Source organism: Nicotiana tomentosiformis, chromosome 1, assembly GCF_000390325.3.
Source record: "Nicotiana tomentosiformis chromosome 1, ASM39032v3, whole genome shotgun sequence".
Taxonomy (NCBI): domain Eukaryota; kingdom Viridiplantae; phylum Streptophyta; class Magnoliopsida; order Solanales; family Solanaceae; genus Nicotiana; species Nicotiana tomentosiformis.
Window position 1 is genome coordinate 20,903,491 of NC_090812.1, and position 15,030 is coordinate 20,918,520.

Here is a 15,030-nt window from a genome sequence, read left to right on the forward strand (position 1 = left end):
GGACTGAGCTGAAGTCTAACACATGAGACGGATCACCGTGATACTTCCAGAGCATGGAAACATGGAACACTGGATGAACTGCAGAGAGACTAGGTGGTAGTGCAAGTCTGTAAGCCACCTCTCCAACCCTCTCAAGAATCTCAAAAGGTCCGATATACCTAGGGCTCAACTTGCCCTTCTTTCCGAACCTCATAACACCCTTTAGGGGCGAAACCCAGAGCAAAACCCGCTCCCCAACCATGAATGTAATGTCGCAAAACTTCCGATCCGCATAAATCTTCTGCCTGGACTGGGCTGTACGAAGTCGATCCTGAATCAATTTAACTTTCTCCAAGGCATTCTGAACCAAGTCTGTACCCAATAACCTAGCCTTGCCCGGCTCGAACCAACCCACTGGAGACCGGCACTGTCTACCATACAAAGCCTCATACGGCACCATCTGAATGCTCGACTGATAACTATTGTTGTAGGAAACTATGCAAGTGGCAAGAATTGATCCCAAGCACCCCCAAAACCCATCACACACGCACGAAGGATATCCTCTAATATCTAAATAGTGCGCTCGGACTGTCCGTCCATTTAAGGGTGAAATGTTATACTCAACTCCACACGAGTACCCAACTCACGTGCTACGGATCTCCAGAACCGTGATGTAAACTGCGTACCCCGATTAGAGATGATAGATACCTGTATGCCATGAAGCCTGACAATACCACGAATGTAAACTTGAGCCAGCTGCTTCGAAGAGTAAGTAGTAACCACATGAATGAAATGAGCTGACTTGATCAATCTATCCACAATCACCCAAACTACATCGAACTTCCTCTGAGTCCGTGGGAGTCCAACAACGAAATCCATAGTGATCCGCTCCCATTTCCATTCTGGAATCTCTAACTTCTGAAGCAATCCACCCGGTCGTTGATGCTCATACTTCACCTGCTGATAATTTAAGCACCGAGCCATATATTCCACTATGTACTTCTTTATCCGCCTCCACCAATAGTGCTGCCTCAAATCCTGATACATCTTCACGACACCAGGATGAATGGAGTACCGTGAACTGTGAGCCTTCTGGAGATTCAACTCACACAAACTATGTATATTAGGCACACATAGCCTGCCCTGCATCCGTAATACACCATCATCTCTAATAGAGACCTCTTTGGCATCACCGTGTCCTTAAGGACAAGCAGATGTGGGTCATCATACTGACGCTCCCCGATACGATCATAAAGAGAAGACTGAGAAACCACACAATCCAACACTCTTCTCGGCTCGGAAACATCCAATCTGATGAACTGGCTGGCCAAGGCTTGAACATCCAAGGCTAAAGACCTCTCTGCTACTGGTAGATATGCTAAACTGCCCAAACTCTCCGTGTTGCGACTCTAGGCATCGGCCACCACATTGGCCTTCCCGGGATGATAGAGAATGGTGATGTCATAATCCTTAAACAGGTCCAACCATCTCTGCTGCCGCAAGTTAAGATCCTTCTGTTTAAACAGATACTGTAGACTACGGTGATCGGTGAAAACCTCACAAGGAACACCATACAAATAGTGCCGCCAGATCTTCAAGACATGAATAATAGATGCTAACTCAAGGTCGTGGATAGGATAGTTCTTCTCATGCACCTTCAGCTGTCTAGATGTGTAGGTAATCACCCTACTGTCTTACATCAACACCGCGCCGAGACCAATGCGCTACGCATCACAAAATACCGTATAGGACCCCGAACCGGTAGGCAACACCAAACTGGGGCTGTAGTCAAAGCAGTCTTGAGCTTTTGAAAGCTCTCCTCACACTCCTTGGTCCACCTAAACTGAGCACCCATCTAGGTAAATCTGGTCATAGGTGCTGCAATAGACGAGAAACCCTCTACAAATCGACGGTAATACCTCACCAAGCCAAGAAAACTCTGGATCTCCGTAGCTGAGGACAGTCTAGGCCAACTCTACATTGCTTCAATCTTCTTCGGATCTACCTTGATCCCCTCACTCGATACTACATGACCCAAAAATGCCACTGAATCTATCCAGAATTCACACTTCAAAAATTTTGCATATAACTTCTTCTCCCTCAAGGTCTGAAGTGCAGTCCTCAGGTGATGCTTATGATCCTCCCGACTCCGAGAGGACACCAGAATATCATCAATAAACACAATGACGAAGGAGTTGAGATAGGGCTAAAATACACTATTCATCAAGTACATGAATGTTGTTGGGGAGTTGGTCAGCCCAAAAGATACCACAAGGAACTCGTAATGACCATACCGAGTCCTGAAAGAAGTCTTCAGGATATCTGGCTCCCGAATCTTCAACTGATGATAGCCTGAACGCAAGTTGATCTTAGAGAACACTCTGGCACCCTGAAGCTGATCAAATAGGTCATCAATACGTGGTAATGGATACCTTTTCTTCACTGTAACCTTGTTCAACTGGCGATAATCGATACACATTTGCATAGAACCATCCTTCTTCTTCATAAACAAGACAGGATCACCCCAAGGCAACACACTGGGCCGAATGAACCCTTTATCAAGTAATTCCTATAACTGCTCCTTTAACTCTTTCAGCTCTGTTGGGGCCATATGATAAGGTGGAATAGAAATGGACTGAGTGCCCGATAACAAATCAATGCCAAAGTTAATATCTCTATCGGGCGGCATGCCCGGAAGATCTGCTGGATATACGTTTGCAAAATCCCTCACTATCGGAACTGACTCGATAGTAGTAGTATCAACACTAACATCTCTCACATAGGCCAAATACGCATCACACCCCTTCTTAACCATTCGCTGACCTTTAAGAAATGAAACAACCCTGCTAGGAACATGATCTAAGGTACCTCTTCACTCTAGCCGCGGTAGACCTAGCATAGCCAACATCACCGTCTTGGCGTGACAATCAAGGATAGCGTGATAGGGAGACAACCAATCCATGCCCAAAATAACATCAAAATCCACCATACTAAGCAATAATAAATTGGCTCTGGTCTCAAAACCACTAAGATTAATCAAACACGACTGATACACACAGTCAACAACAATAGAATCACCCACTGGTATAGATACATAAACAGGTGAACTCAGAGAATCACGGGATATACCTAAATACAAAGCAAAATAAGATGACACATAGGAATAAGTGGAGCATGGATCAAATAAGACTGATGCATCTCTATGACATGCCAGAACGGTACCTGTGATGACAACATCATATGCAACTGCCTCTGTCCTAGCAGGAAGGGCATAATATTTGGCCTGGCCTCCCCCTCTAGGGTGACCTCGACATGTCCGACCTCCACCTCTAGCTGGCTGTGTAGGTGGGGTGGTAGTTAGTACTGAACCATAGCCTTGAGGACCCGGTGGAGCACGCAGTGCCTCAGAAATCTGTGGAGGTGCACCCCTCATGAATTTGGGGAAATCCCTCACCAAATGACGAGTGTCGCCACACTCAAAACAAACTCTCGAAGGATATGGCTGTTGCGACTGGCTCGGGCCTGATCGATTGGACTGACCACCGAAAGCACCCCGTACAAGAGATACGCTAGACACTGGCGGTGCATAATAAGGATCCCGGGGCCTAGTAGTAGACGGAGCACCGCTGGCGGCTGGAAGTGCTGAATGAACAGGGTGACCCATATAACCCCTACCATGATGAGCTACCGCTGGGGCACGAGTACCACTGTAAGTGCTAGACTCTCGAGACCTTTTGGCCTCTTTCTCTTCTCTATCCCGAGTCAGCATACCCTCCAACCTCCTAGCAATCCTTACTACCTGCTGATACACAATATCCATCTCCAACTCTCGGGCCATGCTCAATCTGATACTGGGGTTGAGCCCCTCAATGAACCAATGAACCCGCTCTCAAACAGTATCAACCAAGGCTGGTGCATGCCTAGCCAAATTACTGAATCAGACCGCATAATCTGACACGGTCATAGAACCCTGGCACAATTGCTCAAACTCCACGCCAAGCATCTCTGAGACTCTGGGGAACATACTTCCTCAAGAACATATATGAGAACTGAGTCCAAGTGAGCGAAGCTGTCTCAGCCGGACTATCCAACTCGTATGCGCGCCATCACTGATAGGTCGCTCCTTTAAGCTAGAATGTAGTGAAAGAAACTCCACTAGTCTACGCAACACCCATAGTACGGAGGATACGGTGGCACTCCTCAAGAAAACTTCGGGCATCCTCTGACGCCAAGCCACTAAAAGTAGATGGGTTTTACTTCTTGTACCTTTCGAGTCTGAGCTGCTCCGCCTCAGAAACAGCTGCCTTAACCTCGAGCTGAACTGGAGCTACCGGCTGCATCGGTATGATCTCTGGAACCTGGTCGACCTGAACCCGCTACTCTGGGGTACCCGCGACGGGAGTCTGTGCTCCTCCCCCGGCCTGAGATATGGCAGGAGCAAGCGGTATCAATCCTACCTGAGCTAAGGTGCTAAACATGCTCAGAAACTAGGCTAGAGTCTCCTGGAGGGCTGGTGCAGTAACAGACGTCTCAGGTGCTTATCATCCAACTGGAGCTATTGGCGGCTCCTCTGTAGCAGCTCGTGCTGGTGCTCTAGCTGCACCACGTGGACGTCCTCGGCCTCTACCCCGGCCCTGGCCTCTCGCGGCTCTAGTAGGGAGCGCGGTTGTCTGGTCATCCGATCCAGTTGTAGGTGTCCTCACCATCTGTGAGAGAATAGAAAGACAAAAGTTTAGATTCCGAAGTCAAAATATCGCACGATAAGGAAATCAAGAAAGTGAAACTTTTCCTAATAGTTCCATAGCCTCTAGAAGATAAGTACAGACATCTCCGTACCGATCCGCAAGACTCTACTAAACCTGCTTGTGACTCATAACACCTATGAACCTAGAGCTCTGATACCAACTTGTCACGACCCCAATTTCCCTCTATAAGATGTCGTGATGACACCTAGTCTCTAAGACTAGGTAAGCCTAAAAATTTGCAGAATAAATGAATAATAAACTGAACTCCAATCTCAACATTTGATATATAAATATAAAACTGCAAATCCATAATTACAACTCCCAAAACCCGGTAGACATAAGTCACAAGCTTCTAAGAGCAAATACTAAGGCCTCATTTATTTGCACTTAATGTAAGTCTGAATCTTAATCATTCAGATCTCATACATTAAGTGTGTTTGTTTTTAAAGTCTAAATCTTAATTATTCAGATCTTAATCATTAAGTGTGTTCGTTTTTTTAACTTCATAACCACTTAATGGGTCTGAATAGGTCTGTATGATTAAGATCCATAACAGAAACTTAATTTCATTAAGATACTATCATCCATATTCATTATTAACTGCCTTCATCGCCTACCATTATCAACTACCACCATGCCACCCACCACCACCATACTCAACCTCCACCACCACCATACTCCATCATAGCTTCCACCATTGTCGATCACAACCACCCACCATCCCTACCACTCCCACCACCTCATCATTCTCAACGACAACCAACACTCATCTACCTCAACTACCACAACTAACCACCCCATCACCATCAACAACCATAGCTGGCTTTGACCATTATTATAGTAGATACCACTACCAATCACCACTAGCTACTACTAAACTACCACCATCAACCAAATCTGCCACCAACCACCGCTTTTAGTCGACATTTACAAGCCCATTAGCCATCACCACCAACAACTATCATATTTTAAAAGCTATATATTTTAGTGATGGAATATTAGATTAATTAGTATTTTATTTGAATTTTATGTTTATTAATTTTCAAATAAACGTAAATTTTATACATTCAATTGTTAAATATCAAACAATCTTAATCATTTAATATTCAGATCTTAATACACATCTTAACATTCAGATGTGTATTCAGATTCATATGTCTTAATCTTAATACACATCCTGATATTCAGACGTGAATTCAGATTCAGACGTTTTAATCTTAAAAAAACAAATGAGGCCTAAATGTCTCTATACATCCGAGTTTAAAGAAAATAAGAAAAATAACATAATAAGTATAGAGGGGTACTCCGAGGTCTGCGGACGCTCGCAAATATACCTTGAAGTCTCCATGTGCGGTCCAATTCACTGGTATCTGGTCTGGTGGAAAGAACCTGGATCTGCACAAAAAGATGTATAGAAGTGTAGTATGAGTACACCACAACGGTACCCAGTAAGTGCCAAGCCTAACCTTGGTAGAGTAGTGACGAGGTCAGGTCAGGGCCCTACTGGTTTAAAAGAAAATTAAGGCAGAAGATATAATAATATTTTGAAATGACTGAGAATTTAAACAATAAGAAGTTTCAGAAAATATCAGCACAGTAAATAGAGGTAAACAATAAGGACACTCTCGAGGTACCGCTTCGTAGTCCCAAATGTAAATATGCAAGACAGGGAGATCACCCAAGGAACCGCCTCGTGGTCCCAAAGTAAATATGCAATACAGATGGATTTTCAGAGAAACCGCCTCGTAGTCCCAAAGTAAATATGCAGTAGAGGGGGATCTCCAGAGGAACTGCCTCGTAGTCCGAAAGTAAATATGCAGTACATGGAGATCTCCTGAGGAACCGCCTCGTAGTCCCAAAGTAAATAAACAAGACAGGGGGATTTTCTGAGTAAACACCTCGTAGTCCCAAAGTAAATATGCAATAGATAACCGAAGGAACAACGAATTTACAACAAGAATCTTAAAGTTAAATATTTAATTCAAATCAAAGGAAGCAGGTAGTTCAACTAAGCAAGTTGCACAAATTGAAAGTAAGAGTTAAGGCACGTAGACATGCGATACTAGGCTAAACATGATCACTACATATGCTAATGCAACTCAGTTAAGGAATTTAAAAGAAGACAACTCAGCAACAACCGAAATTTCTACAATTAGCCCGTGTACGCACTCGTCACCTCGCATACACGGCGCTCACATATCACAAATGGTTACAACAGTACAAAAGTCTAAGGGAATTTTTCCCACACAAGGTTAGACAAGTCACTTACCTCAAATCTCGCTCAATCAATCGATAAGGATGCCTTTCCCTCAATTTTCCGACTCCGAATGGACCAAATCTAGCCAAAAGAAATTACATATCATGAATACAACTACAAGTAACTAATTTAAATAATGAAACTACGACTTAAGCAAGGAATTGAAAAAATTGCCCTAAAAGTCTATCCGGGCCCACGTCTCGAAATCGGGTAAAAATCACAAAATACGAATACCTATTCGATATCTAGTTCACCCATACCAAAATTACCAAAATCCGATACCAAGTCGCCCCTCAAAACCTCAAATTACATTCTCCAAATCCCTAGTCTCAAACTCTCTAATTCCACCTTAAATACACACTAACTAGATGGAACAATCAATGGAGAAACAAGATTATTGATCAAAAATAAATACAAGGGACTTACCTCAAGAAATTACTCCAAAATGCGCTCAAAATCGCCCTAGACCGAGGTTGCAAAGTCCAAAATGAGAGAAATCACGAAACCCTTCGGTTTTAAGCACTGCTTAGGCTTTTCGCACATGCGGCTAATTCCACCGCACCTGCGGAACAACTTTTGCGGTAAATTCCACCGCTTCTGCGAAAATCACTTAAGTCCCTCAAGGCCCGCACCTGCGCTCCAGGTTCCGCACCTGCAAATGCGCTTCTGCGGCCCGTGATCCGCTTCTGTGGAAACAACTCCTGGTACAGATTCCACTTATGCGGTCCCAATCCCGCTTCTACGGGTGCGCATCTGCGCCAACACGTCCGCTTCTGCGAACAGGCCTCCCCACACTCGTCCGCTCCTGCAATCTATCTTTCGCAGAAATGACTCCGCTTCTGCGGCCTTCACATCGCATTTGCGACCACTGGCTATCCTCCTCGTCTCCGCATCTGCGACTCCCAATTCGCTTATGCGAGACCGCACCTGCGGCCAAACCCACCGCAGGTGCGATGACACCAGAACCAGCCCAGCACCAGAAATCTTTTAAGTCCAAAAATGATTCGTTAACCGTCCGAAATCCAACCGAGGCCCCCAAGACTTCAACCAAACATTCCAACCAGTCCTAAAATATCATACGGACTTAGTCAAGCCTTTAAGTCATATCAAGCCTTTAAAACTTCAAACTTTTACATCCGACGCCGAAACCTATCAAATCAAGTCCGATTGACCTCAAATTTTACACACAAGTCATAATTGACATTACGGAATCCGACCCCGATATCAAAAAGTCTACTCCCGGTCAAACCTTTCAAAATTCATCAAATTTTTAACTTTCACCAATTGACGCTAAAATGACCTACGAACCTCCAATTCAACATCCGAACATGCTCCTAAGACCAAAATCACCCTACAGAGCTATTGGAATCGTCGAAACTCCATTCCGGAGTCTTTTTCACACAGTTCAAACTAAGGTCGATTCCTACGACTTAAACTTTCATTTTAAGAACTATATGTCTCATTTCACTCCGAAACTAAAGACAAATATCCCCGGCAGGTCACAAAACCCAAAAATGAAATAGAGGGAGCAATAAATAGGGGTTCGGGGATAATTCTCTCAAAACGATCGATCGGGTCGTTATAAAATTTATAATAGAATATTTAAGATAAGATAGCACTAAAGGAAGAGTCTTCAAGCCGTCACTAGTCCAGGTCGAGCAGGAAGCAGCGAGATTCGAGGCCAAGATGTCAACAACGGTCGATGTCGAGCACCGTTGGCAAAGTTGTAACGGCTAGTTTTCGAAATAGGATATTAAATAGAATATTCTAGTGGATATTCTCTTTACTTATACTATTAGAGTTTTGTTAAGAAACTGTCTAATAGAAATAGAAAAGGAGAGAGTGGTGGAAAGAGGGATATTCATTTTGTAAGAACACACTTTGACAAAAGATTCTCTCTCTCTCTCTCTCATTACAATACAAACAACACCCTTTTCACCAAGATTCTTGTCTATATTATTTCATACTTTCCACCAGATCCGAGGATAATTCGAATATTCAAGGATTTGCCTGTCATTCATCATTGTCAGGAGGAGTAACACCTATATTCTCCTTTATTGGGTGAATCACTCCTTTTATTTACTCGAATGGCATTTATTATTGTTTGTTGTTATTTAATGATCTATCATTGTTTATGTTGCTTGTAATGATTGTTATACACCATCATCATATCTCTATCGGATTTTTCCAACATTAGTTATGCTTTGGGAACTCACATCTAGAAATTTTATTGTTAATTAGGTTTAACCCCCTAAATACATAAATTTAATTATTTGAACCAAGAGTTATACTTTTTGGTCAATATCGTGCGGTCAATAAAAGAAATATCAAAGCTGAAATTTAAAAACCTCAAGTCCTTGCGACGAAGCAAAAAAGGATTCGACTTCGTTTCCCTTAATCTTTTTTGTTTTAACTTTTCATTCGAATATTGCAAATTTTAATTTTTCCATCATCATTTTTGTAGCAACGTTGGTCCAACGTCCTGAATTTCTAAGAAAAATTTGATGACAAAGCGATAATTTAATGGATCTTATATTAGCATGGGGTTACTAATATACGATACATTAGTGGTCATAACAATAAATAGTAGGATTGATATTCATAATAAAATTCAAAATATTTTTACAAACATCTATACTATTATAGTCAATAAATTTGCGTCAGAAAAATTAAATCACGACCGAAAAATATTGCAATAATCGTAGTATTTGATTTCAAATAGTTTGAGTGTTACAATCTCTATGAATCCTCTAATTCTACTTTTTCAATTTAAATTCAAGGGTCTTTGAGCTTGATCTTGAATTTGAATTTGTTTCCACGAACGATGATCTTGAATTCAACTAGCACGAACTTTGATTTGAACTCGCACTCCTGAATCTTGATTTGTTCTTCGTTCCTGAGCTTGAACTTGAACTTGATTGCTTGAAGCTTGAAACTTATTTAGGAATTTGCAGTGTTTGATCCACAAGCTCTTTCTTGCTTCTTGTTATAATTTCTGATGATCTTCTCTGGGTTATGAAGACCCCTATTTATAGTTGTGAAAATGAATAGTTATGATAAGAACAAACTTTTTCCAATCAATCAAATTGAAGTGTGATAAGGCCGCATTTGATTGGCCAGAACATGTCACTTGCACACGTGCCACAGTTTTATTGGCCTTTTAATTTGCCTTAGCATGCCTTATCATTTTGACACGTGACATGATCCTATTGGTTCTTCCGTTTGACTTGGCATGCCACGTCATTTGACACGTGGCACCAAACTGGGCCTCTAGGAATATGATATATTGGGCCTAATGAAGTGGGCTCATCATTTGTAGCCCAACTAAATAAGCTAGCCCAATCAATATTTATTGGACTTAAGCAAGTAATCTAATTATATTAAACCCATAATATTTATTTGTTCTAATATATTTAAAAATAGTCCAAATTCAATAAATTTTTCATGCCTACAAATGCTCCCTATTTCAAGGCTTGTCAAGTTGTAAACATTAAAGACTAGACTTGAAATATTTAACGAAGGCAACATATCTTTACCTTTCTTTCACGTAACTTCTTTTATTAAGTCCACATGACCATATTTGAGCATATGCATCAGTTGTAAAGCTCAAAGGCTTATTTGACTTAGAATCTTACGTGCCTCACTTTAGAAAATCCAAAACTTCATTATTATAACACTGAGCATTGGGTAGAAATCTAGTTCACGTAGGATTTTCTTATACTATTCATCATAGAACTCTTTAATTTAATCACCTACATATCAACTTGAATTAATGTCTGCATTCCTATGCGCCAAAAGCACTGCATGTAGTTTTATTTTTCAATTAGGTTAGGATACCCAATTCCTTTTGGATTATAATATTTACTGCTCCCACATCGGTTAAGACCTTTAGTAAGGTGCCTTGAGAAATCTATAAAAATACCACATTCCATGTCTAATGAGCATCAATCAATTTTTGTCATCTTCAAGCGGCTCTTGAGTTCGTGTTTTGACGACTCGAAAGTGCTAGTACTTGAGGTAATTTCTTTTATCTTCTTTTGTGTTTTCTTTGCTTGTTCCTTTTTTTTTTGTAGACCAAGAATAGAAGGATATATTCTTGTTAATCCATGGGATACTTATCCCCGTCCGAATATGGGAGGGAGAGATTACTCTCAAGGTGGCCCGATTATCGGAGAAATTACTCTCAAGGTGACCCGACTATCAGAGAGATTACTCTTAATATGGCCCGACTATCGGAGAGATTACTCTCAAGATGAACCGCGGAGAGATTAATCTCAAGGTGGCCCGACTATCAGAGAGATTACTCTCAATGTGGCCCGACTATCGGAGAAATTACTCTCAAGATGACCCAACTATCGGAGAGATTACTCTCAAGGTGGCCCGAATATCGGAGGCCATTTCATCCATTTAGACCTTTGTGCCCATTCTAATATTCTTGATTTGGACTTTGATGACATTTTTTTGTCCTTTGCAGCCCGAAGAGATGGAAAATTTCAGAGACTATACCTCACCTTGCTCCAAACTTAGATATCTCGTAATCGAGACTGAAGATAGCATAGAACAAACCAAGCTTTTGGTTCACACTCCACAAGCTGGCCGGTATGCAGCCTCATGGCCTTCTTTGAGGAACTCGCTTCATGTAGAAAACTGGACCTTTGAGCACAAGTCTACTTCTAATCCATTGTCCAAGATGTGGTCTCTCCAAGTGCCAATCCATCGCCACATAAACATTGCTAGCACCCTTCCAAACTTAGGGCGTCACATAATTCAAAGAGAAGTACGTTGGGGAAACACAACAACAATTGAGGGTGAGTATCGTCATATTCCAGAATATTGGAGATGGGCTGAAGATGTACTTGGTGGAAGATAACAACCCTAAGTACATCAAAGATTTATAATGCTATCTATACCTCACTTTTCACTTATGATCGAAACTCGAACATTTTGCAAGCATTTTGTAAGTTTTGGTTCCCCAAGACGAACACGCTTCTTACATCAGTTGGGGAACTATCTATCTCTATTTGGGACTTACATATCCTTGGAGGTCTGCCCATTGCGGGTTTTCCGTACGAAGAAGTGGTACCTGAGACAAGAGAACTCATCGGTTTGGACGAAAAACAGATGAGATTTATTCCTCGATCTTGCGAGTATTTATTTGCTGCCTTCCATCACCTTAAGGAAGGTATGGGTGTTACCCAAAAGGCCTCCTTGAGCAAGTGGACAAAATTTTGGTATAAGAAAGCTTTAATATATAAACCTGACCTATTGCGAAAGGTAAAGAAATCTGCGCACCTAAAGTCGACACACAATCCTAACGGAGTTATTCCCGAGACAACTAGGTGGTCGAGTGATCAAGAAGCTATATTCTCCAAGCTTAGGGTGAGGTCTAACAAGAAAGATGAAACATATATAGCAGCCTTCTTATCATGTTGACTATGTGCTTTTGTGTTTCCCTTCCCGGGACTTTTAAGATGACAAGCATGATGGCAAGCGGGCGAAAGATTAGCCTTGCGGTCCCAGTTTTGGCGAGTATTTATCATGGTTTGACAAGATTTCGTGTTCTTCCCAACTTGATCAGGTCAAAGTTTGTTTCCCATTCATTATGTTTACGATTGGATTGCACATTACCTCAAAACCCATTATCCACTTGCTAAGGATCCGTCTGTTCCTTTGATGGTGGCATACTCATGAGAGGGAGCCGCGAGATACTTTGACAAGAAAGATGCAAGAAAACACATCCACAATGGAGAGGATATAGTTGGACACCAACAATGTTAACTAATTCTTGTCCTTATTATTATGTGGATAACGAAGCCCCTCAAGAGTTGGAGTCAAATTACTTCATGAGCTTACGTTTTAATTACCTCCCTTTGAGGTATGATAACTCATTCATCATCAAGTCATATAGCCCGCATCGTATTGGTCGTTTATTTGGGTTTTACTAGAACCTCCCCGGGTTTTTGGAGAATGATATCTGTAGTGCCTTTCTAGATGAAGGACTCAGATTTTGGAGGATTTTCACATTGTATCGTTCTATGTCACGTGCGGCTTTTCCCTTAATGGGAGATCCTGTGGAGAAGCTTTTCTCCACCAATTATATATCTTGGTGGGAGAAAGCGCATGGAAAGTTTCTCAAAGATAATTTACACGCTCTGGTAGACAATGTTGGGCTAAAATTTAATACTCCTTTAGGAGATGAAGATCAAGGTGTTGGAAAGACGCTCTCAAAAGTCAAATACCTGATGAAGGAAGCTTTGAAAAAGGTGGTGTGCACTTCAACAGATATAAAGAGACACCATCTAGTTCTTCCATTTAGCATGCGAGTTCCTCAAGATACAAGCCAGAGTACCAATGGAGATCAAAATTGGAAAAAGAAACGGCCTAACCCAGTAGAGATCGTACAGATTCCAAGTGTTGATAGTCCCTTAAAAATGCATACAACTTGTGACAAAGAGGTAAAATACAATCACCTCGCCTTTTTCCTTCCTTTTTTTTCTTGAACGAATAAATTCACTAAAAAATTACTTTCTTTCTTTGCCTTTTCCTTATGCAGTTAAATGCCATTGGGCATCCGACGGTATCCCCACATGACAAGCTGCAAGTGAGTGATGAATCTATTAGAGGGCCTACGTCTAAAGTGAAGTCATCTTTAAAAACATCATCTCTTCCTCATGGCAAAGCCCTAAAAAGACAAACTACAAATGGGATAACTCGCGTTCCACCAATGACAAATGCAACAATATCTATTTTTTAAGGAAAGAATATTATCTTTTATCGCAAAAAGGAATTCATCTTGGTACTTTGGGAGGATATTTGCAATAGACTCTCCAAAACTCATGAAGAATTGCTCTCATCTTATAGGGAGCAAATCATTGAGATTTTTGAGGATATGAAGAAGATGAATGTTTTGGATCTTTCTCTATTAGAGAGTTTACTGGATTCTTTTTTTAGCTTGCCGCATCATATAACCAAGAGCGATCCAGTATGGCTGATAAGGCGAGTGAAGATAAGAAGCTAGAGCTGATTTCCAAAGCTAAGGAGCGTCTCGAATCGTTCAAAGTTGAAGCAAGCAAGAAAGTCAATAAAATTTCCTCTAGTGAAAAGAAATTAAAGAGAGTTGTGAAGAGGTTGCAGATATTACAACAAGAGAGAGAGAACCTCGAAGGTGTTATAGAAGTAACTCAAAAGGAGATTGAAGAGATTCAAGCAAAAGTTTCAGCTGTCGAGACTTAGGTCTCTTCATATGACAACGTAAATTTGCTGACTGTTGATGATTCGACCAATCTGGAGGAGAAGAAGAAGAACCTGGAGACCAGCTGTCAAGAATTGACCAACTACAAGTTCTGTTTAGATTAGACTATTAGAATTATTTCCCCTTTTATCTTTATGTTAGATTGAACTAGTGGATATTTATTTCATAATAAATAATATTGCTTATCTTTTGTTTTACATTGTCCGACTTTTATCTTAGTCGCATAATTTTTAGCTTTACGCTCTTGTAACAAAAGATTCATATCTTGTCGTGGGAGAGTCCAAATAATGAACCGTTTGATTTCTTGAAGATTAGACTTCAATATCTAAAACATATCCAAAACGTAGAATCAAACGCCTTCAAAATCATCCCAGATAACATTTTGAAACCAACTTTAGATTCCACAATGTTGAAAATTTCAGATTTTCGCAGTCTCACCAAACAAATCATATCTTGGTGTAGAAAAGTCAAAATCACCAACCGTTTGATATTTTAAAAACATAACTTCAAAATATATAACATATCCAAAATGAAAATATTAATGCCTTAATGATAGTTTCAGATAATAGTTTGAAATCAATAATAAATTCTGACACGGTGACGATTTTATATTTTCGCGACTTCACCAAAAATTTTGTATCTTGATGTAGGAATGCCGAAATCACGAACCGTTTGATCTATTAAAAACTGATTCCAAATCTATAACATATCCAAAATAAAAAATTTAATGCCTTAAGAATAGTTTCAGATAATATTTCGAAGACAATATTAAATTCTGACACACTGATGATTTGCGA